General features: G+C 62.0%; 25 non-coding genes across 25 annotated transcripts; all 25 read right to left on the bottom strand.

Moving 5' to 3' along the window:
* Nucleotides 1-465: 465 nt before the first annotated feature.
* LOC138529312 (U1 spliceosomal RNA) lies at nucleotides 466-629 on the bottom strand. Its single transcript, XR_011284650.1, has one exon. It is a non-coding gene; the product is annotated as a U1 spliceosomal RNA (small nuclear RNA).
* An 880-nt stretch (nucleotides 630-1,509) lies between these two features.
* Nucleotides 1,510-1,673, bottom strand: LOC138529432 (U1 spliceosomal RNA). The gene has a single exon (XR_011284769.1). It is a non-coding gene; the product is annotated as a U1 spliceosomal RNA (small nuclear RNA).
* Nucleotides 1,674-2,539: 866 nt separating this feature from the next.
* LOC138529431 (U1 spliceosomal RNA) lies at nucleotides 2,540-2,703 on the bottom strand. The gene has a single exon (XR_011284768.1). It is a non-coding gene; the product is annotated as a U1 spliceosomal RNA (small nuclear RNA).
* Nucleotides 2,704-3,569: 866 nt separating this feature from the next.
* On the bottom strand, nucleotides 3,570-3,733 carry LOC138529311 (U1 spliceosomal RNA). The gene has a single exon (XR_011284649.1). It is a non-coding gene; the product is annotated as a U1 spliceosomal RNA (small nuclear RNA).
* Nucleotides 3,734-4,613: 880 nt separating this feature from the next.
* LOC138529474 (U1 spliceosomal RNA) lies at nucleotides 4,614-4,777 on the bottom strand. The gene has a single exon (XR_011284810.1). It is a non-coding gene; the product is annotated as a U1 spliceosomal RNA (small nuclear RNA).
* Nucleotides 4,778-5,643: 866 nt separating this feature from the next.
* LOC138529430 (U1 spliceosomal RNA) lies at nucleotides 5,644-5,807 on the bottom strand. The gene has a single exon (XR_011284767.1). It is a non-coding gene; the product is annotated as a U1 spliceosomal RNA (small nuclear RNA).
* Nucleotides 5,808-6,673: 866 nt separating this feature from the next.
* On the bottom strand, nucleotides 6,674-6,837 carry LOC138529309 (U1 spliceosomal RNA). Its single transcript, XR_011284647.1, has one exon. It is a non-coding gene; the product is annotated as a U1 spliceosomal RNA (small nuclear RNA).
* Nucleotides 6,838-7,717: 880 nt separating this feature from the next.
* LOC138528895 (U1 spliceosomal RNA) lies at nucleotides 7,718-7,881 on the bottom strand. The gene has a single exon (XR_011284294.1). It is a non-coding gene; the product is annotated as a U1 spliceosomal RNA (small nuclear RNA).
* An 866-nt stretch (nucleotides 7,882-8,747) lies between these two features.
* LOC138529429 (U1 spliceosomal RNA) lies at nucleotides 8,748-8,911 on the bottom strand. The gene has a single exon (XR_011284766.1). It is a non-coding gene; the product is annotated as a U1 spliceosomal RNA (small nuclear RNA).
* An 866-nt stretch (nucleotides 8,912-9,777) lies between these two features.
* Nucleotides 9,778-9,941, bottom strand: LOC138529428 (U1 spliceosomal RNA). The gene has a single exon (XR_011284765.1). It is a non-coding gene; the product is annotated as a U1 spliceosomal RNA (small nuclear RNA).
* Nucleotides 9,942-10,807: 866 nt separating this feature from the next.
* On the bottom strand, nucleotides 10,808-10,971 carry LOC138529308 (U1 spliceosomal RNA). The gene has a single exon (XR_011284646.1). It is a non-coding gene; the product is annotated as a U1 spliceosomal RNA (small nuclear RNA).
* Nucleotides 10,972-11,851: 880 nt separating this feature from the next.
* LOC138528894 (U1 spliceosomal RNA) lies at nucleotides 11,852-12,015 on the bottom strand. The gene has a single exon (XR_011284293.1). It is a non-coding gene; the product is annotated as a U1 spliceosomal RNA (small nuclear RNA).
* Nucleotides 12,016-12,881: 866 nt separating this feature from the next.
* On the bottom strand, nucleotides 12,882-13,045 carry LOC138529427 (U1 spliceosomal RNA). The gene has a single exon (XR_011284764.1). It is a non-coding gene; the product is annotated as a U1 spliceosomal RNA (small nuclear RNA).
* Nucleotides 13,046-13,911: 866 nt separating this feature from the next.
* On the bottom strand, nucleotides 13,912-14,075 carry LOC138529307 (U1 spliceosomal RNA). The gene has a single exon (XR_011284645.1). It is a non-coding gene; the product is annotated as a U1 spliceosomal RNA (small nuclear RNA).
* An 880-nt stretch (nucleotides 14,076-14,955) lies between these two features.
* On the bottom strand, nucleotides 14,956-15,119 carry LOC138528892 (U1 spliceosomal RNA). The gene has a single exon (XR_011284291.1). It is a non-coding gene; the product is annotated as a U1 spliceosomal RNA (small nuclear RNA).
* Nucleotides 15,120-15,985: 866 nt separating this feature from the next.
* Nucleotides 15,986-16,149, bottom strand: LOC138529426 (U1 spliceosomal RNA). Its single transcript, XR_011284763.1, has one exon. It is a non-coding gene; the product is annotated as a U1 spliceosomal RNA (small nuclear RNA).
* Nucleotides 16,150-17,015: 866 nt separating this feature from the next.
* Nucleotides 17,016-17,179, bottom strand: LOC138529306 (U1 spliceosomal RNA). Its single transcript, XR_011284644.1, has one exon. It is a non-coding gene; the product is annotated as a U1 spliceosomal RNA (small nuclear RNA).
* An 866-nt stretch (nucleotides 17,180-18,045) lies between these two features.
* LOC138529305 (U1 spliceosomal RNA) lies at nucleotides 18,046-18,209 on the bottom strand. The gene has a single exon (XR_011284643.1). It is a non-coding gene; the product is annotated as a U1 spliceosomal RNA (small nuclear RNA).
* Nucleotides 18,210-19,090: 881 nt separating this feature from the next.
* Nucleotides 19,091-19,254, bottom strand: LOC138528891 (U1 spliceosomal RNA). Its single transcript, XR_011284290.1, has one exon. It is a non-coding gene; the product is annotated as a U1 spliceosomal RNA (small nuclear RNA).
* Nucleotides 19,255-20,121: 867 nt separating this feature from the next.
* Nucleotides 20,122-20,285, bottom strand: LOC138529425 (U1 spliceosomal RNA). The gene has a single exon (XR_011284762.1). It is a non-coding gene; the product is annotated as a U1 spliceosomal RNA (small nuclear RNA).
* Nucleotides 20,286-21,151: 866 nt separating this feature from the next.
* Nucleotides 21,152-21,315, bottom strand: LOC138529304 (U1 spliceosomal RNA). Its single transcript, XR_011284642.1, has one exon. It is a non-coding gene; the product is annotated as a U1 spliceosomal RNA (small nuclear RNA).
* Nucleotides 21,316-22,181: 866 nt separating this feature from the next.
* LOC138529424 (U1 spliceosomal RNA) lies at nucleotides 22,182-22,345 on the bottom strand. The gene has a single exon (XR_011284761.1). It is a non-coding gene; the product is annotated as a U1 spliceosomal RNA (small nuclear RNA).
* Nucleotides 22,346-23,211: 866 nt separating this feature from the next.
* On the bottom strand, nucleotides 23,212-23,375 carry LOC138529450 (U1 spliceosomal RNA). Its single transcript, XR_011284788.1, has one exon. It is a non-coding gene; the product is annotated as a U1 spliceosomal RNA (small nuclear RNA).
* An 866-nt stretch (nucleotides 23,376-24,241) lies between these two features.
* Nucleotides 24,242-24,405, bottom strand: LOC138529423 (U1 spliceosomal RNA). Its single transcript, XR_011284760.1, has one exon. It is a non-coding gene; the product is annotated as a U1 spliceosomal RNA (small nuclear RNA).
* An 866-nt stretch (nucleotides 24,406-25,271) lies between these two features.
* LOC138529303 (U1 spliceosomal RNA) lies at nucleotides 25,272-25,435 on the bottom strand. The gene has a single exon (XR_011284641.1). It is a non-coding gene; the product is annotated as a U1 spliceosomal RNA (small nuclear RNA).
* Nucleotides 25,436-25,542: the final 107 nt, after the last annotated feature.

Here is a 25,542-nt window from a genome sequence, read left to right as displayed (position 1 = left end):
GGCCCGATCGTGCCCGATCGGTGCTCGGACGGGGCGGGCGGCAGCGGCGGCCGGGAGCCAGTTTCACCCCTGCCCCCAAAACCCCAGGAGCTGGCTGGGCCTTCCTTAGGTTGGAGGGCCTGGGCGCGAAAGCAGAGCCCGGGCAGGGCAGGCTGGCTTCAAGAACTACCGGGGCACCTGATATCATGGGGCGCACAAGTCTGGGGTTAGGCACCTGTGCACTTCACCCCTCCAGTGAATGCTGGCCCTCTTGACCGCAGCAACATTCAGGGGCCCAACCTACACATGACACACATGACTTTCACATTTTTTTATTTCACCAATCCATCAGGCCTGTGGACCCCTGAACGGCCCAGGGCTGGCCCTCTTGACTGCAGCAAAATAAACTCTGCTGCACGAGCTTGGGCCCTGTGTGCAAACAACCTGACTCGCACACTAAACTCTTTCTTTCTTTCACCAATAAATCAGGGGAAAGCGCGAACGCAGTCCCCCACTACCAGAAATAATGCAGTCGAGAATCCCGCATTTGGGGACATCGCAGGGGTCAGCAAATCCGATGTGCAATGGATGAGCCTCACCCTGGGAGCTCTGCCTTGCTGATCACAGATGCTCCCCTGCCAGGTAAGTATGAGTTGCGAGCCAGAGGGCAGGGCTTGGGCCTGTTCTGGAAGCCCCGCTAAGCGAGGGTGAGAAGGCCGGCCCTGACCCAGCCCCAGCCCTCCCGGAAGCCCTGAGCGTCTGCGGAGCTGCCTGTCCCACGTGCAGGGGGAAGCTCCGGCAGGCAGAGCCCAGCAGAAGAGGCACATTGTGGCACAGTTCATGTCTCCCACCAGGCCCTGCTCGGCCTGAGATTTGCATAAATTCGGACCTGGCTGCCAGCCAGCAGGCCCAGTCGGAAAGCGAGCAGGCCTGGCGCAGTGGGCCCACTGGCCCGTCGGCCCCAGGCGGGTCCATGGCCCTCCTGAGCCGACAGGTCACCCCGCTTAACAAGAGCGTCTCGGGTGGGGTGCCCCCCGCCAGGACACGGCAAGGCCGTGAAGGCAAGGCCCGATCGTGCCCGATCGGTGCTCGGACGGGGCGGGCGGCAGCGGCGGCCGGGAGCCAGTCTCACCCCTGCCCCCAAAACCCCAGGAGCTGGCTGGGCCTTCCTTAGGTTGGAGGGCCTGGGCGCGAAAGCAGAGCCCGGGCAGGGCAGGCTGGCTTCAAGAACTACCGGGGCACCTGATATCATGGGGCGCACAAGTCTGGGGTTAGGCACCTGTGCACTTCACCCCTCCAGTGAATGCTGGCCCTCTTGACCGCAGCAACATTCAGGGGCCCAACCTACACATGACACACATGACTTTCACATTTTTTTATTTCACCAATCCATCAGGCCTGTGGACCCCTGAACGGCCCAGGGCTGGCCCTCTTGACTGCAGCAAAATAAACTCTGCTGCACGAGCTTGGGCCCTGTGTGCAAACAACCTGACTCGCACACTAAACTCTTTCTTTCTTTCACCAATAAATCAGGGGAAAGCGCGAACGCAGTCCCCCACTACCAGAAATAATACAGTCGAGAATCCCGCATTTGGGGACATCGCAGGGGTCAGCAAATCCGATGTGCAATGGATGAGCCTCACCCTGGGAGCTCTGCCTTGCTGATCACAGATGCTCCCCTGCCAGGTAAGTATGAGTTGCGAGCCAGAGGGCAGGGCTTGGGCCTGTTCTGGAAGCCCCGCTAAGCGAGGGTGAGAAGGCCGGCCCTGACCCAGCCCCAGCCCTCCCGGAAGCCCTGAGCGTCTGCGGAGCTGCCTGTCCCACGTGCAGGGGGAAGCTCCGGCAGGCAGAGCCCAGCAGAAGAGGCACATTGTGGCACAGTTCATGTCTCCCACCAGGCCCTGCTCGGCCTGAGATTTGCATAAATTCGGACCTGGCTGCCAGCCAGCAGGCCCAGTCGGAAAGCGAGCAGGCCTGGCGCAGTGGGCCCACTGGCCCGTCGGCCCCAGGCGGGTCCATGGCCCTCCTGAGCCGACAGGTCACCCCGCTTAACAAGAGCGTCTCGGGTGGGGTGCCCCCCGCCAGGACACGGCAAGGCCCGATCGTGCCCGATCGGTGCTCGGACGGGGCGGGCGGCAGCGGCGGCCGGGAGCCAGTTTCACCCCTGCCCCCAAAACCCCAGGAGCTGGCTGGGCCTTCCTTAGGTTGGAGGGCCTGGGCGCGAAAGCAGAGCCCGGGCAGGGCAGGCTGGCTTCAAGAACTACCGGGGCACCTGATATCATGGGGCGCACAAGTCTGGGGTTAGGCACCTGTGCACTTCACCCCTCCAGTGAATGCTGGCCCTCTTGACCGCAGCAACATTCAGGGGCCCAACCTACACATGACACACATGACTTTCACATTTTTTTATTTCACCAATCCATCAGGCCTGTGGACCCCTGAACGGCCCAGGGCTGGCCCTCTTGACTGCAGCAAAATAAACTCTGCTGCACGAGCTTGGGCCCTGTGTGCAAACAACCTGACTCGCACACTAAACTCTTTCTTTCTTTCACCAATAAATCAGGGGAAAGCGCGAACGCAGTCCCCCACTACCAGAAATAATACAGTCGAGAATCCCGCATTTGGGGACATCGCAGGGGTCAGCAAATCCGATGTGCAATGGATGAGCCTCACCCTGGGAGCTCTGCCTTGCTGATCACAGATGCTCCCCTGCCAGGTAAGTATGAGTTGCGAGCCAGAGGGCAGGGCTTGGGCCTGTTCTGGAAGCCCCGCTAAGCGAGGGTGAGAAGGCCGGCCCTGACCCAGCCCCAGCCCTCCCGGAAGCCCTGAGCGTCTGCGGAGCTGCCTGTCCCACGTGCAGGGGGAAGCTCCGGCAGGCAGAGCCCAGCAGAAGAGGCACATTGTGGCACAGTTCATGTCTCCCACCAGGCCCTGCTCGGCCTGAGATTTGCATAAATTCGGACCTGGCTGCCAGCCAGCAGGCCCAGTCGGAAAGCGAGCAGGCCTGGCGCAGTGGGCCCACTGGCCCGTCGGCCCCAGGCGGGTCCATGGCCCTCCTGAGCCGACAGGTCACCCCGCTTAACAAGAGCGTCTCGGGTGGGGTGCCCCCCGCCAGGACACGGCAAGGCCCGATCGTGCCCGATCGGTGCTCGGACGGGGCGGGCGGCAGCGGCGGCCGGGAGCCAGTTTCACCCCTGCCCCCAAAACCCCAGGAGCTGGCTGGGCCTTCCTTAGGTTGGAGGGCCTGGGCGCGAAAGCAGAGCCCGGGCAGGGCAGGCTGGCTTCAAGAACTACCGGGGCACCTGATATCATGGGGCGCACAAGTCTGGGGTTAGGCACCTGTGCACTTCACCCCTCCAGTGAATGCTGGCCCTCTTGACCGCAGCAACATTCAGGGGCCCAACCTACACATGACACACATGACTTTCACATTTTTTTATTTCACCAATCCATCAGGCCTGTGGACCCCTGAACGGCCCAGGGCTGGCCCTCTTGACTGCAGCAAAATAAACTCTGCTGCACGAGCTTGGGCCCTGTGTGCAAACAACCTGACTCGCACACTAAACTCTTTCTTTCTTTCACCAATAAATCAGGGGAAAGCGCGAACGCAGTCCCCCACTACCAGAAATAATGCAGTCGAGAATCCCGCATTTGGGGACATCGCAGGGGTCAGCAAATCCGATGTGCAATGGATGAGCCTCACCCTGGGAGCTCTGCCTTGCTGATCACAGATGCTCCCCTGCCAGGTAAGTATGAGTTGCGAGCCAGAGGGCAGGGCTTGGGCCTGTTCTGGAAGCCCCGCTAAGCGAGGGTGAGAAGGCCGGCCCTGACCCAGCCCCAGCCCTCCCGGAAGCCCTGAGCGTCTGCGGAGCTGCCTGTCCCACGTGCAGGGGGAAGCTCCGGCAGGCAGAGCCCAGCAGAAGAGGCACATTGTGGCACAGTTCATGTCTCCCACCAGGCCCTGCTCGGCCTGAGATTTGCATAAATTCGGACCTGGCTGCCAGCCAGCAGGCCCAGTCGGAAAGCGAGCAGGCCTGGCGCAGTGGGCCCACTGGCCCGTCGGCCCCAGGCGGGTCCATGGCCCTCCTGAGCCGACAGGTCACCCCGCTTAACAAGAGCGTCTCGGGTGGGGTGCCCCCCGCCAGGACACGGCAAGGCCGTGAAGGCAAGGCCCGATCGTGCCCGATCGGTGCTCGGACGGGGCGGGCGGCAGCGGCGGCCGGGAGCCAGTCTCACCCCTGCCCCCAAAACCCCAGGAGCTGGCTGGGCCTTCCTTAGGTTGGAGGGCCTGGGCGCGAAAGCAGAGCCCGGGCAGGGCAGGCTGGCTTCAAGAACTACCGGGGCACCTGATATCATGGGGCGCACAAGTCTGGGGTTAGGCACCTGTGCACTTCACCCCTCCAGTGAATGCTGGCCCTCTTGACCGCAGCAACATTCAGGGGCCCAACCTACACATGACACACATGACTTTCACATTTTTTTATTTCACCAATCCATCAGGCCTGTGGACCCCTGAACGGCCCAGGGCTGGCCCTCTTGACTGCAGCAAAATAAACTCTGCTGCACGAGCTTGGGCCCTGTGTGCAAACAACCTGACTCGCACACTAAACTCTTTCTTTCTTTCACCAATAAATCAGGGGAAAGCGCGAACGCAGTCCCCCACTACCAGAAATAATACAGTCGAGAATCCCGCATTTGGGGACATCGCAGGGGTCAGCAAATCCGATGTGCAATGGATGAGCCTTACCCTGGGAGCTCTGCCTTGCTGATCACAGATGCTCCCCTGCCAGGTAAGTATGAGTTGCGAGCCAGAGGGCAGGGCTTGGGCCTGTTCTGGAAGCCCCGCTAAGCGAGGGTGAGAAGGCCGGCCCTGACCCAGCCCCAGCCCTCCCGGAAGCCCTGAGCGTCTGCGGAGCTGCCTGTCCCACGTGCAGGGGGAAGCTCCGGCAGGCAGAGCCCAGCAGAAGAGGCACATTGTGGCACAGTTCATGTCTCCCACCAGGCCCTGCTCGGCCTGAGATTTGCATAAATTCGGACCTGGCTGCCAGCCAGCAGGCCCAGTCGGAAAGCGAGCAGGCCTGGCGCAGTGGGCCCACTGGCCCGTCGGCCCCAGGCGGGTCCATGGCCCTCCTGAGCCGACAGGTCACCCCGCTTAACAAGAGCGTCTCGGGTGGGGTGCCCCCCGCCAGGACACGGCAAGGCCCGATCGTGCCCGATCGGTGCTCGGACGGGGCGGGCGGCAGCGGCGGCCGGGAGCCAGTTTCACCCCTGCCCCCAAAACCCCAGGAGCTGGCTGGGCCTTCCTTAGGTTGGAGGGCCTGGGCGCGAAAGCAGAGCCCGGGCAGGGCAGGCTGGCTTCAAGAACTACCGGGGCACCTGATATCATGGGGCGCACAAGTCTGGGGTTAGGCACCTGTGCACTTCACCCCTCCAGTGAATGCTGGCCCTCTTGACCGCAGCAACATTCAGGGGCCCAACCTACACATGACACACATGACTTTCACATTTTTTTATTTCACCAATCCATCAGGCCTGTGGACCCCTGAACGGCCCAGGGCTGGCCCTCTTGACTGCAGCAAAATAAACTCTGCTGCACGAGCTTGGGCCCTGTGTGCAAACAACCTGACTCGCACACTAAACTCTTTCTTTCTTTCACCAATAAATCAGGGGAAAGCGCGAACGCAGTCCCCCACTACCAGAAATAATACAGTCGAGAATCCCGCATTTGGGGACATCGCAGGGGTCAGCAAATCCGATGTGCAATGGATGAGCCTCACCCTGGGAGCTCTGCCTTGCTGATCACAGATGCTCCCCTGCCAGGTAAGTATGAGTTGCGAGCCAGAGGGCAGGGCTTGGGCCTGTTCTGGAAGCCCCGCTAAGCGAGGGTGAGAAGGCCGGCCCTGACCCAGCCCCAGCCCTCCCGGAAGCCCTGAGCGTCTGCGGAGCTGCCTGTCCCACGTGCAGGGGGAAGCTCCGGCAGGCAGAGCCCAGCAGAAGAGGCACATTGTGGCACAGTTCATGTCTCCCACCAGGCCCTGCTCGGCCTGAGATTTGCATAAATTCGGACCTGGCTGCCAGCCAGCAGGCCCAGTCGGAAAGCGAGCAGGCCTGGCGCAGTGGGCCCACTGGCCCGTCGGCCCCAGGCGGGTCCATGGCCCTCCTGAGCCGACAGGTCACCCCGCTTAACAAGAGCGTCTCGGGTGGGGTGCCCCCCGCCAGGACACGGCAAGGCCCGATCGTGCCCGATCGGTGCTCGGACGGGGCGGGCGGCAGCGGCGGCCGGGAGCCAGTTTCACCCCTGCCCCCAAAACCCCAGGAGCTGGCTGGGCCTTCCTTAGGTTGGAGGGCCTGGGCGCGAAAGCAGAGCCCGGGCAGGGCAGGCTGGCTTCAAGAACTACCGGGGCACCTGATATCATGGGGCGCACAAGTCTGGGGTTAGGCACCTGTGCACTTCACCCCTCCAGTGAATGCTGGCCCTCTTGACCGCAGCAACATTCAGGGGCCCAACCTACACATGACACACATGACTTTCACATTTTTTTATTTCACCAATCCATCAGGCCTGTGGACCCCTGAACGGCCCAGGGCTGGCCCTCTTGACTGCAGCAAAATAAACTCTGCTGCACGAGCTTGGGCCCTGTGTGCAAACAACCTGACTCGCACACTAAACTCTTTCTTTCTTTCACCAATAAATCAGGGGAAAGCGCGAACGCAGTCCCCCACTACCAGAAATAATGCAGTCGAGAATCCCGCATTTGGGGACATCGCAGGGGTCAGCAAATCCGATGTGCAATGGATGAGCCTCACCCTGGGAGCTCTGCCTTGCTGATCACAGATGCTCCCCTGCCAGGTAAGTATGAGTTGCGAGCCAGAGGGCAGGGCTTGGGCCTGTTCTGGAAGCCCCGCTAAGCGAGGGTGAGAAGGCCGGCCCTGACCCAGCCCCAGCCCTCCCGGAAGCCCTGAGCGTCTGCGGAGCTGCCTGTCCCACGTGCAGGGGGAAGCTCCGGCAGGCAGAGCCCAGCAGAAGAGGCACATTGTGGCACAGTTCATGTCTCCCACCAGGCCCTGCTCGGCCTGAGATTTGCATAAATTCGGACCTGGCTGCCAGCCAGCAGGCCCAGTCGGAAAGCGAGCAGGCCTGGCGCAGTGGGCCCACTGGCCTGTCGGCCCCAGGCGGGTCCATGGCCCTCCTGAGCCGACAGGTCACCCCGCTTAACAAGAGCGTCTCGGGTGGGGTGCCCCCCGCCAGGACACGGCAAGGCCGTGAAGGCAAGGCCCGATCGTGCCCGATCGGTGCTCGGACGGGGCGGGCGGCAGCGGCGGCCGGGAGCCAGTCTCACCCCTGCCCCCAAAACCCCAGGAGCTGGCTGGGCCTTCCTTAGGTTGGAGGGCCTGGGCGCGAAAGCAGAGCCCGGGCAGGGCAGGCTGGCTTCAAGAACTACCGGGGCACCTGATATCATGGGGCGCACAAGTCTGGGGTTAGGCACCTGTGCACTTCACCCCTCCAGTGAATGCTGGCCCTCTTGACCGCAGCAACATTCAGGGGCCCAACCTACACATGACACACATGACTTTCACATTTTTTTATTTCACCAATCCATCAGGCCTGTGGACCCCTGAACGGCCCAGGGCTGGCCCTCTTGACTGCAGCAAAATAAACTCTGCTGCACGAGCTTGGGCCCTGTGTGCAAACAACCTGACTCGCACACTAAACTCTTTCTTTCTTTCACCAATAAATCAGGGGAAAGCGCGAACGCAGTCCCCCACTACCAGAAATAATGCAGTCGAGAATCCCGCATTTGGGGACATCGCAGGGGTCAGCAAATCCGATGTGCAATGGAGGAGTCTCACCCTGGGAGCTCTGCCTTGCTGATCACAGATGCTCCCCTGCCAGGTAAGTATGAGTTGCGAGCCAGAGGGCAGGGCTTGGGCCTGTTCTGGAAGCCCCGCTAAGCGAGGGTGAGAAGGCCGGCCCTGACCCAGCCCCAGCCCTCCCGGAAGCCCTGAGCGTCTGCGGAGCTGCCTGTCCCACGTGCAGGGGGAAGCTCCGGCAGGCAGAGCCCAGCAGAAGAGGCACATTGTGGCACAGTTCATGTCTCCCACCAGGCCCTGCTCGGCCTGAGATTTGCATAAATTCGGACCTGGCTGCCAGCCAGCAGGCCCAGTCGGAAAGCGAGCAGGCCTGGCGCAGTGGGCCCACTGGCCCGTCGGCCCCAGGCGGGTCCATGGCCCTCCTGAGCCGACAGGTCACCCCGCTTAACAAGAGCGTCTCGGGTGGGGTGCCCCCCGCCAGGACACGGCAAGGCCCGATCGTGCCCGATCGGTGCTCGGACGGGGCGGGCGGCAGCGGCGGCCGGGAGCCAGTTTCACCCCTGCCCCCAAAACCCCAGGAGCTGGCTGGGCCTTCCTTAGGTTGGAGGGCCTGGGCGCGAAAGCAGAGCCCGGGCAGGGCAGGCTGGCTTCAAGAACTACCGGGGCACCTGATATCATGGGGCGCACAAGTCTGGGGTTAGGCACCTGTGCACTTCACCCCTCCAGTGAATGCTGGCCCTCTTGACCGCAGCAACATTCAGGGGCCCAACCTACACATGACACACATGACTTTCACATTTTTTTATTTCACCAATCCATCAGGCCTGTGGACCCCTGAACGGCCCAGGGCTGGCCCTCTTGACTGCAGCAAAATAAACTCTGCTGCACGAGCTTGGGCCCTGTGTGCAAACAACCTGACTCGCACACTAAACTCTTTCTTTCTTTCACCAATAAATCAGGGGAAAGCGCGAACGCAGTCCCCCACTACCAGAAATAATACAGTCGAGAATCCCGCATTTGGGGACATCGCAGGGGTCAGCAAATCCGATGTGCAATGGATGAGCCTCACCCTGGGAGCTCTGCCTTGCTGATCACAGATGCTCCCCTGCCAGGTAAGTATGAGTTGCGAGCCAGAGGGCAGGGCTTGGGCCTGTTCTGGAAGCCCCGCTAAGCGAGGGTGAGAAGGCCGGCCCTGACCCAGCCCCAGCCCTCCCGGAAGCCCTGAGCGTCTGCGGAGCTGCCTGTCCCACGTGCAGGGGGAAGCTCCGGCAGGCAGAGCCCAGCAGAAGAGGCACATTGTGGCACAGTTCATGTCTCCCACCAGGCCCTGCTCGGCCTGAGATTTGCATAAATTCGGACCTGGCTGCCAGCCAGCAGGCCCAGTCGGAAAGCGAGCAGGCCTGGCGCAGTGGGCCCACTGGCCCGTCGGCCCCAGGCGGGTCCATGGCCCTCCTGAGCCGACAGGTCACCCCGCTTAACAAGAGCGTCTCGGGTGGGGTGCCCCCCGCCAGGACACGGCAAGGCCCGATCGTGCCCGATCGGTGCTCGGACGGGGCGGGCGGCAGCGGCGGCCGGGAGCCAGTTTCACCCCTGCCCCCAAAACCCCAGGAGCTGGCTGGGCCTTCCTTAGGTTGGAGGGCCTGGGCGCGAAAGCAGAGCCCGGGCAGGGCAGGCTGGCTTCAAGAACTACCGGGGCACCTGATATCATGGGGCGCACAAGTCTGGGGTTAGGCACCTGTGCACTTCACCCCTCCAGTGAATGCTGGCCCTCTTGACCGCAGCAACATTCAGGGGCCCAACCTACACATGACACACATGACTTTCACATTTTTTTATTTCACCAATCCATCAGGCCTGTGGACCCCTGAACGGCCCAGGGCTGGCCCTCTTGACTGCAGCAAAATAAACTCTGCTGCACGAGCTTGGGCCCTGTGTGCAAACAACCTGACTCGCACACTAAACTCTTTCTTTCTTTCACCAATAAATCAGGGGAAAGCGCGAACGCAGTCCCCCACTACCAGAAATAATACAGTCGAGAATCCCGCATTTGGGGACATCGCAGGGGTCAGCAAATCCGATGTGCAATGGATGAGCCTCACCCTGGGAGCTCTGCCTTGCTGATCACAGATGCTCCCCTGCCAGGTAAGTATGAGTTGCGAGCCAGAGGGCAGGGCTTGGGCCTGTTCTGGAAGCCCCGCTAAGCGAGGGTGAGAAGGCCGGCCCTGACCCAGCCCCAGCCCTCCCGGAAGCCCTGAGCGTCTGCGGAGCTGCCTGTCCCACGTGCAGGGGGAAGCTCCGGCAGGCAGAGCCCAGCAGAAGAGGCACATTGTGGCACAGTTCATGTCTCCCACCAGGCCCTGCTCGGCCTGAGATTTGCATAAATTCGGACCTGGCTGCCAGCCAGCAGGCCCAGTCGGAAAGCGAGCAGGCCTGGCGCAGTGGGCCCACTGGCCCGTCGGCCCCAGGCGGGTCCATGGCCCTCCTGAGCCGACAGGTCACCCCGCTTAACAAGAGCGTCTCGGGTGGGGTGCCCCCCGCCAGGACACGGCAAGGCCCGATCGTGCCCGATCGGTGCTCGGACGGGGCGGGCGGCAGCGGCGGCCGGGAGCCAGTTTCACCCCTGCCCCCAAAACCCCAGGAGCTGGCTGGGCCTTCCTTAGGTTGGAGGGCCTGGGCGCGAAAGCAGAGCCCGGGCAGGGCAGGCTGGCTTCAAGAACTACCGGGGCACCTGATATCATGGGGCGCACAAGTCTGGGGTTAGGCACCTGTGCACTTCACCCCTCCAGTGAATGCTGGCCCTCTTGACCGCAGCAACATTCAGGGGCCCAACCTACACATGACACACATGACTTTCACATTTTTTTATTTCACCAATCCATCAGGCCTGTGGACCCCTGAACGGCCCAGGGCTGGCCCTCTTGACTGCAGCAAAATAAACTCTGCTGCACGAGCTTGGGCCCTGTGTGCAAACAACCTGACTCGCACACTAAACTCTTTCTTTCTTTCACCAATAAATCAGGGGAAAGCGCGAACGCAGTCCCCCACTACCAGAAATAATGCAGTCGAGAATCCCGCATTTGGGGACATCGCAGGGGTCAGCAAATCCGATGTGCAATGGATGAGCCTCACCCTGGGAGCTCTGCCTTGCTGATCACAGATGCTCCCCTGCCAGGTAAGTATGAGTTGCGAGCCAGAGGGCAGGGCTTGGGCCTGTTCTGGAAGCCCCGCTAAGCGAGGGTGAGAAGGCCGGCCCTGACCCAGCCCCAGCCCTCCCGGAAGCCCTGAGCGTCTGCGGAGCTGCCTGTCCCACGTGCAGGGGGAAGCTCCGGCAGGCAGAGCCCAGCAGAAGAGGCACATTGTGGCACAGTTCATGTCTCCCACCAGGCCCTGCTCGGCCTGAGATTTGCATAAATTCGGACCTGGCTGCCAGCCAGCAGGCCCAGTCGGAAAGCGAGCAGGCCTGGCGCAGTGGGCCCACTGGCCTGTCGGCCCCAGGCGGGTCCATGGCCCTCCTGAGCCGACAGGTCACCCCGCTTAACAAGAGCGTCTCGGGTGGGGTGCCCCCCGCCAGGACACGGCAAGGCCGTGAAGGCAAGGCCCGATCGTGCCCGATCGGTGCTCGGACGGGGCGGGCGGCAGCGGCGGCCGGGAGCCAGTCTCACCCCTGCCCCCAAAACCCCAGGAGCTGGCTGGGCCTTCCTTAGGTTGGAGGGCCTGGGCGCGAAAGCAGAGCCCGGGCAGGGCAGGCTGGCTTCAAGAACTACCGGGGCACCTGATATCATGGGGCGCACAAGTCTGGGGTTAGGCACCTGTGCACTTCACCCCTCCAGTGAATGCTGGCCCTCTTGACCGCAGCAACATTCAGGGGCCCAACCTACACATGACACACATGACTTTCACATTTTTTTATTTCACCAATCCATCAGGCCTGTGGACCCCTGAACGGCCCAGGGCTGGCCCTCTTGACTGCAGCAAAATAAACTCTGCTGCACGAGCTTGGGCCCTGTGTGCAAACAACCTGACTCGCACACTAAACTCTTTCTTTCTTTCACCAATAAATCAGGGGAAAGCGCGAACGCAGTCCCCCACTACCAGAAATAATGCAGTCGAGAATCCCGCATTTGGGGACATCGCAGGGGTCAGCAAATCCGATGTGCAATGGAGGAGTCTCACCCTGGGAGCTCTGCCTTGCTGATCACAGATGCTCCCCTGCCAGGTAAGTATGAGTTGCGAGCCAGAGGGCAGGGCTTGGGCCTGTTCTGGAAGCCCCGCTAAGCGAGGGTGAGAAGGCCGGCCCTGACCCAGCCCCAGCCCTCCCGGAAGCCCTGAGCGTCTGCGGAGCTGCCTGTCCCACGTGCAGGGGGAAGCTCCGGCAGGCAGAGCCCAGCAGAAGAGGCACATTGTGGCACAGTTCATGTCTCCCACCAGGCCCTGCTCGGCCTGAGATTTGCATAAATTCGGACCTGGCTGCCAGCCAGCAGGCCCAGTCGGAAAGCGAGCAGGCCTGGCGCAGTGGGCCCACTGGCCCGTCGGCCCCAGGCGGGTCCATGGCCCTCCTGAGCCGACAGGTCACCCCGCTTAACAAGAGCGTCTCGGGTGGGGTGCCCCCCGCCAGGACACGGCAAGGCCCGATCGTGCCCGATCGGTGCTCGGACGGGGCGGGCGGCAGCGGCGGCCGGGAGCCAGTTTCACCCCTGCCCCCAAAACCCCAGGAGCTGGCTGGGCCTTCCTTAGGTTGGAGGGCCTGGGCGCGAAAGCAGAGCCCGGGCAGGGCAGGCTGGCTTCAAGAACTACCGGGGCACCTGATATCATGGGGCGCACAAGTCTGGGGTTAGGCACCTGTGCACTTCACCCCTCCAGTGAATGCTGGCCCTCTTGACCGCAGCAACATTCAGGGGCCCAACCTACACATGACACACATGACTTTCACATTTTTTTATTTCACCAATCCATCAGGCCTGTGGACCCCTGAACGGCCCAGGGCTGGCCCTCTTGACTGCAGCAAAATAAACTCTGCTGCACGAGCTTGGGCCCTGTGTGCAAACAACCTGACTCGCACACTAAACTCTTTCTTTCTTTCACCAATAAATCAGGGGAAAGCGCGAACGCAGTCCCCCACTACCAGAAATAATACAGTCGAGAATCCCGCATTTGGGGACATCGCAGGGGTCAGCAAATCCGATGTGCAATGGATGAGCCTCACCCTGGGAGCTCTGCCTTGCTGATCACAGATGCTCCCCTGCCAGGTAAGTATGAGTTGCGAGCCAGAGGGCAGGGCTTGGGCCTGTTCTGGAAGCCCCGCTAAGCGAGGGTGAGAAGGCCGGCCCTGACCCAGCCCCAGCCCTCCCGGAAGCCCTGAGCGTCTGCGGAGCTGCCTGTCCCACGTGCAGGGGGAAGCTCCGGCAGGCAGAGCCCAGCAGAAGAGGCACATTGTGGCACAGTTCATGTCTCCCACCAGGCCCTGCTCGGCCTGAGATTTGCATAAATTCGGACCTGGCTGCCAGCCAGCAGGCCCAGTCGGAAAGCGAGCAGGCCTGGCGCAGTGGGCCCACTGGCCCGTCGGCCCCAGGCGGGTCCATGGCCCTCCTGAGCCGACAGGTCACCCCGCTTAACAAGAGCGTCTCGGGTGGGGTGCCCCCCGCCAGGACACGGCAAGGCCCGATCGTGCCCGATCGGTGCTCGGACGGGGCGGGCGGCAGCGGCGGCCGGGAGCCAGTTTCACCCCTGCCCCCAAAACCCCAGGAGCTGGCTGGGCCTTCCTTAGGTTGGAGGGCCTGGGCGCGAAAGCAGAGCCCGGGCAGGGCAGGCTGGCTTCAAGAACTACCGGGGCACCTGATATCATGGGGCGCACAAGTCTGGGGTTAGGCACCTGTGCACTTCACCCCTCCAGTGAATGCTGGCCCTCTTGACCGCAGCAACATTCAGGGGCCCAACCTACACATGACACACATGACTTTCACATTTTTTTATTTCACCAATCCATCAGGCCTGTGGACCCCTGAACGGCCCAGGGCTGGCCCTCTTGACTGCAGCAAAATAAACTCTGCTGCACGAGCTTGGGCCCTGTGTGCAAACAACCTGACTCGCACACTAAACTCTTTCTTTCTTTCACCAATAAATCAGGGGAAAGCGCGAACGCAGTCCCCCACTACCAGAAATAATGCAGTCGAGAATCCCGCATTTGGGGACATCGCAGGGGTCAGCAAATCCGATGTGCAATGGATGAGCCTCACCCTGGGAGCTCTGCCTTGCTGATCACAGATGCTCCCCTGCCAGGTAAGTATGAGTTGCGAGCCAGAGGGCAGGGCTTGGGCCTGTTCTGGAAGCCCCGCTAAGCGAGGGTGAGAAGGCCGGCCCTGACCCAGCCCCAGCCCTCCCGGAAGCCCTGAGCGTCTGCGGAGCTGCCTGTCCCACGTGCAGGGGGAAGCTCCGGCAGGCAGAGCCCAGCAGAAGAGGCACATTGTGGCACAGTTCATGTCTCCCACCAGGCCCTGCTCGGCCTGAGATTTGCATAAATTCGGACCTGGCTGCCAGCCAGCAGGCCCAGTCGGAAAGCGAGCAGGCCTGGCGCAGTGGGCCCACTGGCCTGTCGGCCCCAGGCGGGTCCATGGCCCTCCTGAGCCGACAGGTCACCCCGCTTAACAAGAGCGTCTCGGGTGGGGTGCCCCCCGCCAGGACACGGCAAGGCCGTGAAGGCAAGGCCCGATCGTGCCCGATCGGTGCTCGGACGGGGCGGGCGGCAGCGGCGGCCGGGAGCCAGTCTCACCCCTGCCCCCAAAACCCCAGGAGCTGGCTGGGCCTTCCTTAGGTTGGAGGGCCTGGGCGCGAAAGCAGAGCCCGGGCAGGGCAGGCTGGCTTCAAGAACTACCGGGGCACCTGATATCATGGGGCGCACAAGTCTGGGGTTAGGCACCTGTGCACTTCACCCCTCCAGTGAATGCTGGCCCTCTTGACCGCAGCAACATTCAGGGGCCCAACCTACACATGACACACATGACTTTCACATTTTTTTATTTCACCAATCCATCAGGCCTGTGGACCCCTGAACGGCCCAGGGCTGGCCCTCTTGACTGCAGCAAAATAAACTCTGCTGCACGAGCTTGGGCCCTGTGTGCAAACAACCTGACTCGCACACTAAACTCTTTCTTTCTTTCACCAATAAATCAGGGGAAAGCGCGAACGCAGTCCCCCACTACCAGAAATAATGCAGTCGAGAATCCCGCATTTGGGGACATCGCAGGGGTCAGCAAATCCGATGTGCAATGGAGGAGTCTCACCCTGGGAGCTCTGCCTTGCTGATCACAGATGCTCCCCTGCCAGGTAAGTATGAGTTGCGAGCCAGAGGGCAGGGCTTGGGCCTGTTCTGGAAGCCCCGCTAAGCGAGGGTGAGAAGGCCGGCCCTGACCCAGCCCCAGCCCTCCCGGAAGCCCTGAGCGTCTGCGGAGCTGCCTGTCCCACGTGCAGGGGGAAGCTCCGGCAGGCAGAGCCCAGCAGAAGAGGCACATTGTGGCACAGTTCATGTCTCCCACCAGGCCCTGCTCGGCCTGAGATTTGCATAAATTCGGACCTGGCTGCCAGCCAGCAGGCCCAGTCGGAAAGCGAGCAGGCCTGGCGCAGTGGGCCCACTGGCCCGTCGGCCCCAGGCGGGTCCATGGCCCTCCTGAGCCGACAGGTCACCCCGCTTAACAAGAGCGTCTCGGGTGGGGTGCCCCCCGCCAGGACACGGCAAGGCCCGATCGTGCCCGATCGGTGCTCGGACGGGGCGGGCGGCAGCGGCGGCCGGGAGCCAGTTTCACCCCTGCCCCCAAAACCCCAGGAGCTGGCTGGGCCTTCCTTAGGTTGGAGGGCCTGGGCGCGAAAGCAGAGCCCGGGCAGGGCAGGCTGGCTTCAAGAACTACCGGGGCACCTGATATCATGGGGCGCACAAGTCTGGGGTTAGGCACCTGTGCACTTCACCCCTCCAGTGAATGCTGGCCCTCTTGACCGCAGCAACATTCAGGGGCCCAACCTACACATGACACACATGACTTTCACATTTTTTTATTTCACCAATCCATCAGGCCTGTGGACCCCTGAACGGCCCAGGGCTGGCCCTCTTGACTGCAGCAAAATAAACTCTGCTGCACGAGCTTGGGCCCTGTGTGCAAACAACCTGACTCGCACACTAAACTCTTTCTTTCTTTCACCAATAAATCAGGGGAAAGCGCGAACGCAGTCCCCCACTACCAGAAATAATACAGTCGAGAATCCCGCATTTGGGGACATCGCAGGGGTCAGCAAATCCGATGTGCAATGGATGAGCCTCACCCTGGGAGCTCTGCCTTGCTGATCACAGATGCTCCCCTGCCAGGTAAGTATGAGTTGCGAGCCAGAGGGCAGGGCTTGGGCCTGTTCTGGAAGCCCCGCTAAGCGAGGGTGAGAAGGCCGGCCCTGACCCAGCCCCAGCCCTCCCGGAAGCCCTGAGCGTCTGCGGAGCTGCCTGTCCCACGTGCAGGGGGAAGCTCCGGCAGGCAGAGCCCAGCAGAAGAGGCACATTGTGGCACAGTTCATGTCTCCCACCAGGCCCTGCTCGGCCTGAGATTTGCATAAATTCGGACCTGGCTGCCAGCCAGCAGGCCCAGTCGGAAAGCGAGCAGGCCTGGCGCAGTGGGCCCACTGGCCCGTCGGCCCCAGGCGGGTCCATGGCCCTCCTGAGCCGACAGGTCACCCCGCTTAACAAGAGCGTCTCGGGTGGGGTGCCCCCCGCCAGGACACGGCAAGGCCCGATCGTGCCCGATCGGTGCTCGGACGGGGCGGGCGGCAGCGGCGGCCGGGAGCCAGTTTCACCCCTGCCCCCAAAACCCCAGGAGCTGGCTGGGCCTTCCTTAGGTTGGAGGGCCTGGGCGCGAAAGCAGAGCCCGGGCAGGGCAGGCTGGCTTCAAGAACTACCGGGGCACCTGATATCATGGGGTGCACAAGTCTGGGGTTAGGCACCTGTGCACTTCACCCCTCCAGTGAATGCTGGCCCTCTTGACCGCAGCAACATTCAGGGGCCCAACCTACACATGACACACATGACTTTCACATTTTTTTATTTCACCAATCCATCAGGCCTGTGGACCCCTGAACGGCCCAGGGCTGGCCCTCTTGACTGCAGCAAAATAAACTCTGCTGCACGAGCTTGGGCCCTGTGTGCAAACAACCTGACTCGCACACTAAACTCTTTCTTTCTTTCACCAATAAATCAGGGGAAAGCGCGAACGCAGTCCCCCACTACCAGAAATAATGCAGTCGAGAATCCCGCATTTGGGGACATCGCAGGGGTCAGCAAATCCGATGTGCAATGGATGAGCCTCACCCTGGGAGCTCTGCCTTGCTGATCACAGATGCTCCCCTGCCAGGTAAGTATGAGTTGCGAGCCAGAGGGCAGGGCTTGGGCCTGTTCTGGAAGCCCCGCTAAGCGAGGGTGAGAAGGCCGGCCCTGACCCAGCCCCAGCCCTCCCGGAAGCCCTGAGCGTCTGCGGAGCTGCCTGTCCCACGTGCAGGGGGAAGCTCCGGCAGGCAGAGCCCAGCAGAAGAGGCACATTGTGGCACAGTTCATGTCTCCCACCAGGCCCTGCTCGGCCTGAGATTTGCATAAATTCGGACCTGGCTGCCAGCCAGCAGGCCCAGTCGGAAAGCGAGCAGGCCTGGCGCAGTGGGCCCACTGGCCCGTCGGCCCCAGGCGGGTCCATGGCCCTCCTGAGCCGACAGGTCACCCCGCTTAACAAGAGTGTCTCGGGTGGGGTGCCCCCCGCCAGGACACGGCAAGGCCCGATCGTGCCCGATCGGTGCTCGGACGGGGCGGGCGGCAGCGGCGGCCGGGAGCCAGTTTCACCCCTGCCCCCAAAACCCCAGGAGCTGGCTGGGCCTTCCTTAGGTTGGAGGGCCTGGGCGCGAAAGCAGAGCCCGGGCAGGGCAGGCTGGCTTCAAGAACTACCGGGGCACCTGATATCATGGGGTGCACAAGTCTGGGGTTAGGCACCTGTGCACTTCACCCCTCCAGTGAATGCTGGCCCTCTTGACCGCAGCAACATTCAGGGGCCCAACCTACACATGACACACATGACTTTCACATTTTTTTATTTCACCAATCCATCAGGCCTGTGGACCCCTGAACGGCCCAGGGCTGGCCCTCTTGACTGCAGCAAAATAAACTCTGCTGCACGAGCTTGGGCCCTGTGTGCAAACAACCTGACTCGCACACTAAACTCTTTCTTTCTTTCACCAATAAATCAGGGGAAAGCGCGAACGCAGTCCCCCACTACCAGAAATAATGCAGTCGAGAATCCCGCATTTGGGGACATCGCAGGGGTCAGCAAATCCGATGTGCAATGGATGAGCCTCACCCTGGGAGCTCTGCCTTGCTGATCACAGATGCTCCCCTGCCAGGTAAGTATGAGTTGCGAGCCAGAGGGCAGGGCTTGGGCCTGTTCTGGAAGCCCCGCTAAGCGAGGGTGAGAAGGCCGGCCCTGACCCAGCCCCAGCCCTCCCGGAAGCCCTGAGCGTCTGCGGAGCTGCCTGTCCCACGTGCAGGGGGAAGCTCCGGCAGGCAGAGCCCAGCAGAAGAGGCACATTGTGGCACAGTTCATGTCTCCCACCAGGCCCTGCTCGGCCTGAGATTTGCATAAATTCGGACCTGGCTGCCAGCCAGCAGGCCCAGTCGGAAAGCGAGCAGGCCTGGCGCAGTGGGCCCACTGGCCCGTCGGCCCCAGGCGGGTCCATGGCCCTCCTGAGCCGACAGGTCACCCCGCTTAACAAGAGCGTCTCGGGTGGGGTGCCCCCCGCCAGGACACGGCAAGGCCGTGAAGGCAAGGCCCGATCGTGCCCGATCCGGTGCTCGGACGGGGCGGGCGGCAGCGGCGGCCGGGAGCCAGTCTCACCCCTGCCCCCAAAACCCCAGGAGCTGGCTGGGCCTTCCTTAGGTTGGAGGGCCTGGGCGCGAAAGCAGAGCCCGGGCAGGGCAGGCTGGCTTCAAGAACTACCGGGGCACCTGATATCATGGGGCGCACAAGTCTGGGGTTAGGCACCTGTGCACTTCACCCCTCCAGTGAATGCTGGCCCTCTTGACCGCAGCAACATTCAGGGGCCCAACCTACACATGACACACATGACTTTCACATTTTTTTATTTCACCAATCCATCAGGCCTGTGGACCCCTGAACGGCCCAGGGCTGGCCCTCTTGACTGCAGCAAAATAAACTCTGCTGCACGAGCTTGGGCCCTGTGTGCAAACAACCTGACTCGCACACTAAACTCTTTCTTTCTTTCACCAATAAATCAGGGGAAAGCGCGAACGCAGTCCCCCACTACCAGAAATAATGCAGTCGAGAATCCCGCATTTGGGGACATCGCAGGGGTCAGCAAATCCGATGTGCAATGGAGGAGTCTCACCCTGGGAGCTCTGCCTTGCTGATCACAGATGCTCCCCTGCCAGGTAAGTATGAGTTGCGAGCCAGAGGGCAGGGCTTGGGCCTGTTCTGGAAGCCCCGCTAAGCGAGGGTGAGAAGGCCGGCCCTGACCCAGCCCCAGCCCTCCCGGAAGCCCTGAGCGTCTGCGGAGCTGCCTGTCCCACGTGCAGGGGGAAGCTCCGGCAGGCAGAGCCCAGCAGAAGAGGCACATTGTGGCACAGTTCATGTCTCCCACCAGGCCCTGCTCGGCCTGAGATTTGCATAAATTCGGACCTGGCTGCCAGCCAGCAGGCCCAGTCGGAAAGCGAGCAGGCCTGGCGCAGTGGGCCCACTGGCCCGTCGGCCCCAGGCGGGTCCATGGCCCTCCTGAGCCGACAGGTCACCCCCGCTTAACAAGAGCGTCTCGGGTGGGGTGCCCCCCGCCAGGACACGGCAAGGCCCGATCGTGCCCGATCGGTGCTCGGACGGGGCGGGCGGCAGCGGCGGCCGGGAGCCAGTTTCACCCCTGCCCCCAAAACCCCAGGAGCTGGCTGGGCCTTCCTTAGGTTGGAGGGCCTGGGCGCGAAAGCAGAGCCCGGGCAGGGCAGGCTGGCTTCAAGAACTACCGGGGCACCTGATATCATGGGGCGCACAAGTCTGGGGTTAGGCACCTGTGCACTTCACCCCTCCAGTGAATGCTGGCCCTCTTGACCGCAGCAACATTCAGGGGCCCAACCTACACATGACACACATGACTTTCACATTTTTTTATTTCACCAATCCATCAGGCCTGTGGACCCCTGAACGGCCCAGGGCTGGCCCTCTTGACTGCAGCAAAATAAACTCTGCTGCACGAGCTTGGGCCCTGTGTGCAAACAACCTGACTCGCACACTAAACTCTTTCTTTCTTTCACCAATAAATCAGGGGAAAGCGCGAACGCAGTCCCCCACTACCAGAAATAATACAGTCGAGAATCCCGCATTTGGGGACATCGCAGGGGTCAGCAAATCCGATGTGCAATGGATGAGCCTCACCCTGGGAGCTCTGCCTTGCTGATCACAGATGCTCCCCTGCCAGGTAAGTATGAGTTGCGAGCCAGAGGGCAGGGCTTGGGCCTGTTCTGGAAGCCCCGCTAAGCGAGGGTGAGAAGGCCGGCCCTGACCCAGCCCCAGCCCTCCCGGAAGCCCTGAGCGTCTGCGGAGCTGCCTGTCCCACGTGCAGGGGGAAGCTCCGGCAGGCAGAGCCCAGCAGAAGAGGCACATTGTGGCACAGTTCATGTCTCCCACCAGGCCCTGCTCGGCCTGAGATTTGCATAAATTCGGACCTGGCTGCCAGCCAGCAGGCCCAGTCGGAAAGCGAGCAGGCCTGGCGCAGTGGGCCCACTGGCCCGTCGGCCCCAGGCGGGTCCATGGCCCTCCTGAGCCGACAGGTCACCCCGCTTAACAAGAGCGTCTCGGGTGGGGTGCCCCCCGCCAGGACACGGCAAGGCCCGATCGTGCCCGATCGGTGCTCGGACGGGGCGGGCGGCAGCGGCGGCCGGGAGCCAGTTTCACCCCTGCCCCCAAAACCCCAGGAGCTGGCTGGGCCTTCCTTAGGTTGGAGGGCCTGGGCGCGAAAGCAGAGCCCGGGCAGGGCAGGCTGGCTTCAAGAACTACCGGGGCACCTGATATCATGGGGCGCACAAGTCTGGGGTTAGGCACCTGTGCACTTCACCCCTCCAGTGAATGCTGGCCCTCTTGACCGCAGCAACATTCAGGGGCCCAACCTACACATGACACACATGACTTTCACATTTTTTTATTTCACCAATCCATCAGGCCTGTGGACCCCTGAACGGCCCAGGGCTGGCCCTCTTGACTGCAGCAAAATAAACTCTGCTGCACGAGCTTGGGCCCTGTGTGCAAACAACCTGACTCGCACACTAAACTCTTTCTTTCTTTCACCAATAAATCAGGGGAAAGCGCGAACGCAGTCCCCCACTACCAGAAATAATGCAGTCGAGAATCCCGCATTTGGGGACATCGCAGGGGTCAGCAAATCCGATGTGCAATGGATGAGCCTCACCCTGGGAGCTCTGCCTTGCTGATCACAGATGCTCCCCTGCCAGGTAAGTATGAGTTGCGAGCCAGAGGGCAGGGCTTGGGCCTGTTCTGGAAGCCCCGCTAAGCGAGGGTGAGAAGGCCGGCCCTGACCCAGCCCCAGCCCTCCCGGAAGCCCTGAGCGTCTGCGGAGCTGCCTGTCCCACGTGCAGGGGGAAGCTCCGGCAGGCAGAGCCCAGCAGAAGAGGCACATTGTGGCACAGTTCATGTCTCCCACCAGGCCCTGCTCGGCCTGAGATTTGCATAAATTCGGACCTGGCTGCCAGCCAGCAGGCCCAGTCGGAAAGCGAGCAGGCCTGGCGCAGTGGGCCCACTGGCCCGTCGGCCCCAGGCGGGTCCATGGCCCTCCTGAGCCGACAGGTCACCCCGCTTAACAAGAGCGTCTCGGGTGGGGTGCCCCCCGCCAGGACACGGCAAGGCCCGTTCGTGCCCGATCGGTGCTCGGACGGGGCGGGCGGCAGCGGCGGCCGGGAGCCAGTTTCACCCCTGCCCCCAAAACCCCAGGAGCTGGCTGGGCCTTCCTTAGGTTGGAGGGCCTGGGCGCGAAAGCAGAGCCCGGGCAGGGCAGGCTGGCTTCAAGAACTACCGGGGCACCTGATATCATGGGGCGCACAAGTCTGGGGTTAGGCACCTGTGCACTTCACCCCTCCAGTGAATGCTGGCCCTCTTGACCGCAGCAACATTCAGGGGCCCAACCTACACATGACACACATGACTTTCACATTTTTTTATTTCACCAATCCATCAGGCCTGTGGACCCCTGAACGGCCCAGGGCTGGCCCTCTTGACTGCAGCAAAATAAACTCTGCTACACGAGCTTGGGCCCTGTGTGCAAACAACCTGACTCGCACACTAAACTCTTTCTTTCTTTCACCAATAAATCAGGGGAAAGCGCGAACGCAGTCCCCCACTACCAGAAATAATACAGTCGAGAATCCCGCATTTGGGGACATCGCAGGGGTCAGCAAATCCGATGTGCAATGGATGAGCCTCACCCTGGGAGCTCTGCCTTGCTGATCACAGATGCTCCCCTGCCAGGTAAGTATGAGTTGCGAGCCAGAGGGCAGGGCTTGGGCCTGTTCTGGAAGCCCCGCTAAGCGAGGGTGAGAAGGCCGGCCCTGACCCAGCCCCAGCCCTCCCGGAAGCCCTGAGCGTCTGCGGAGCTGCCTGTCCCACGTGCAGGGGGAAGCTCCGGCAGGCAGAGCCCAGCAGAAGAGGCACATTGTGGCACAGTTCATGTCTCCCACCAGGCCCTGCTCGGCCTGAGATTTGCATAAATTCGGACCTGGCTGCCAGCCAGCAGGCCCAGTCGGAAAGCGAGCAGGCCTGGCGCAGTGGGCCCACTGGCCCGTCGGCCCCAGGCGGGTCCATGGCCCTCCTGAGCCGACAGGTCACCCCGCTTAACAAGAGCGTCTCGGGTGGGGTGCCCCCCGCCAGGACACGGCAAGGCCCGATCGTGCCCGATCGGTGCTCGGACGGGGCGGGCGGCAGCGGCGGCCGGGAGCCAGTTTCACCCCTGCCCCCAAAACCCCAGGAGCTGGCTGGGCCTTCCTTAGGTTGGAGGGCCTGGGCGCGAAAGCAGAGCCCGGGCAGGGCAGGCTGGCTTCAAGAACTACCGGGGCACCTGATATCATGGGGCGCACAAGTCTGGGGTTAGGCACCTGTGCACTTCACCCCTCCAGTGAATGCTGGCCCTCTTGACCGCAGCAACATTCAGGGGCCCAACCTACACATGACACACATGACTTTCACATTTTTTTATTTCACCAATCCATCAGGCCTGTGGACCCCTGAACGGCCCAGGGCTGGCCCTCTTGACTGCAGCAAAATAAACTCTGCTGCACGAGCTTGGGCCCTGTGTGCAAACAACCTGACTCGCACACTAAACTCTTTCTTTCTTTCACCAATAAATCAGGGGAAAGCGCGAACGCAGTCCCCCACTACCAGAAATAATGCAGTCGAGAATCCCGCATTTGGGGACATCGCAGGGGTCAGCAAATCCGATGTGCAATGGATGAGCCTCACCCTGAGAGCTCTGCCTTGCTGATCACAGATGCTCCCCTGCCAGGTAAGTATGAGTTGCGAGCCAGAGGGCAGGGCTTGGGCCTGTTCTGGAAGCCCCGCTAAGCGAGGGTGAGAAGGCCGGCCCTGACCCAGCCCCAGCCCTCCCGGAAGCCCTGAGCGTCTGCGGAGCTGCCTGTCCCACGTGCAGGGGGAAGCTCCGGCAGGCAGAGCCCAGCAGAAGAGGCACATTGTGGCACAGTTCATGTCTCCCACCAGGCCCTGCTCGGCCTGAGATTTGCATAAATTCGGACCTGGCTGCCAGCCAGCAGGCCCAGTCGGAAAGCGAGCAGGCCTGGCGCAGTGGGCCCACTGGCCCGTCGGCCCCAGGCGGGTCCATGGCCCTCCTGAGCCGACAGGTCACCCCGCTTAACAAGAGCGTCTCGGGTGGGGTGCCCCCCGCCAGGACACGGCAAGGCCCGATCGTGCCCGATCGGTGCTCGGACGGGGCGGGCGGCAGCGGCGGCCGGGAGCCAGTTTCACCCCTGCCCCCAAAACCCCAGGAGCTGGCTGGGCCTTCCTTAGGTTGGAGGGCCTGGGCGCGAAAGCAGAGCCCGGGCAGGGCAGGCTGGCTTCAAGAACTACCGGGGCACCTGATATCATGGGGCGCACAAGTCTGGGGTTAGGCACCTGTGCACTTCACCCCTCCAGTGAATGCTGGCCCTCTTGACCGCAGCAACATTCAGGGGCCCAACCTACACATGACACACATGACTTTCACATTTTTTTATTTCACCAATCCATCAGGCCTGTGGACCCCTGAACGGCCCAGGGCTGGCCCTCTTGACTGCAGCAAAATAAACTCTGCTGCACGAGCTTGGGCCCTGTGTGCAAACAACCTGACTCGCACACTAAACTCTTTCTTTCTTTCACCAATAAATCAGGGGAAAGCGCGAACGCAGTCCCCCACTACCAGAAATAATACAGTCGAGAATCCCGCATTTGGGGACATCGCAGGGGTCAGCAAATCCGATGTGCAATGGATGAGCCTCACCCTGGGAGCTCTGCCTTGCTGATCACAGATGCTCCCCTGCCAGGTAAGTATGAGTTGCGAGCCAGAGGGCAGGGCTTGGGCCTGTTCTGGAAGCCCCGCTAAGCGAGGGTGAGAAGGCCGGCCCTGACCCAGCCCCAGCCCTCCCGGAAGCCCTGAGCGTCTGCGGAGCTGCCTGTCCCACGTGCAGGGGGAAGCTCCGGCAGGCAGAGCCCAGCAGAAGAGGCACATTGTGGCACAGTTCATGTCTCCCACCAGGCCCTGCTCGGCCTGAGATTTGCATAAATTCGGACCTGGCTGCCAGCCAGCAGGCCCAGTCGGAAAGCGAGCAGGCCTGGCGCAGTGGGCCCACTGGCCCGTCGGCCCCAGGCGGGTCCATGGCCCTCCTGAGCCGACAGGTCACCCCGCTTAACAAGAGCGTCTCGGGTGGGGTGCCCCCCGCCAGGACACGGCAAGGCCCGATCGTGCCCGATCGGTGCTCGGACGGGGCGGGCGGCAGCGGCGGCCGGGAGCCAGTTTCACCCCTGCCCCCAAAACCCCAGGAGCTGGCTGGGCCTTCCTTAGGTTGGAGGGCCTGGGCGCGAAAGCAGAGCCCGGGCAGGGCAGGCTGGCTTCAAGAACTACCGGGGCACCTGATATCATGGGGCGCACAAGTCTGGGGTTAGGCACCTGTGCACTTCACCCCTCCAGTGAATGCTGGCCCTCTTGACCGCAGCAACATTCAGGGGCCCAACCTACACATGACACACATGACTTTCACATTTTTTTATTTCACCAATCCATCAGGCCTGTGGACCCCTGAACGGCCCAGGGCTGGCCCTCTTGACTGCAGCAAAATAAACTCTGCTGCACGAGCTTGGGCCCTGTGTGCAAACAACCTGACTCGCACACTAAACTCTTTCTTTCTTTCACCAATAAATCAGGGGAAAGCGCGAACGCAGTCCCCCACTACCAGAAATAATGCAGTCGAGAATCCCGCATTTGGGGACATCGCAGGGGTCAGCAAATCCGATGTGCAATGGATGAGCCTCACCCTGGGAGCTCTGCCTTGCTGATCACAGATGCTCCCCTGCCAGGTAAGTATGAGTTGCGAGCCAGAGGGCAGGGCTTGGGCCTGTTCTGGAAGCCCCGCTAAGCGAGGGTGAGAAGGCCGGCCCTGACCCAGCCCCAGCCCTCCCGGAAGCCCTGAGC

Source organism: Ambystoma mexicanum, chromosome 7q, assembly GCF_040938575.1.
Source record: "Ambystoma mexicanum isolate Mex_15411 chromosome 7q, UKY_AmexF1_1, whole genome shotgun sequence".
In the NCBI taxonomy this organism is placed as follows: domain Eukaryota; kingdom Metazoa; phylum Chordata; class Amphibia; order Caudata; family Ambystomatidae; genus Ambystoma; species Ambystoma mexicanum.
The sequence above is the reverse complement of the archived record's forward strand: the minus strand, read 5'-3'. Positions and strand labels throughout refer to the sequence as shown.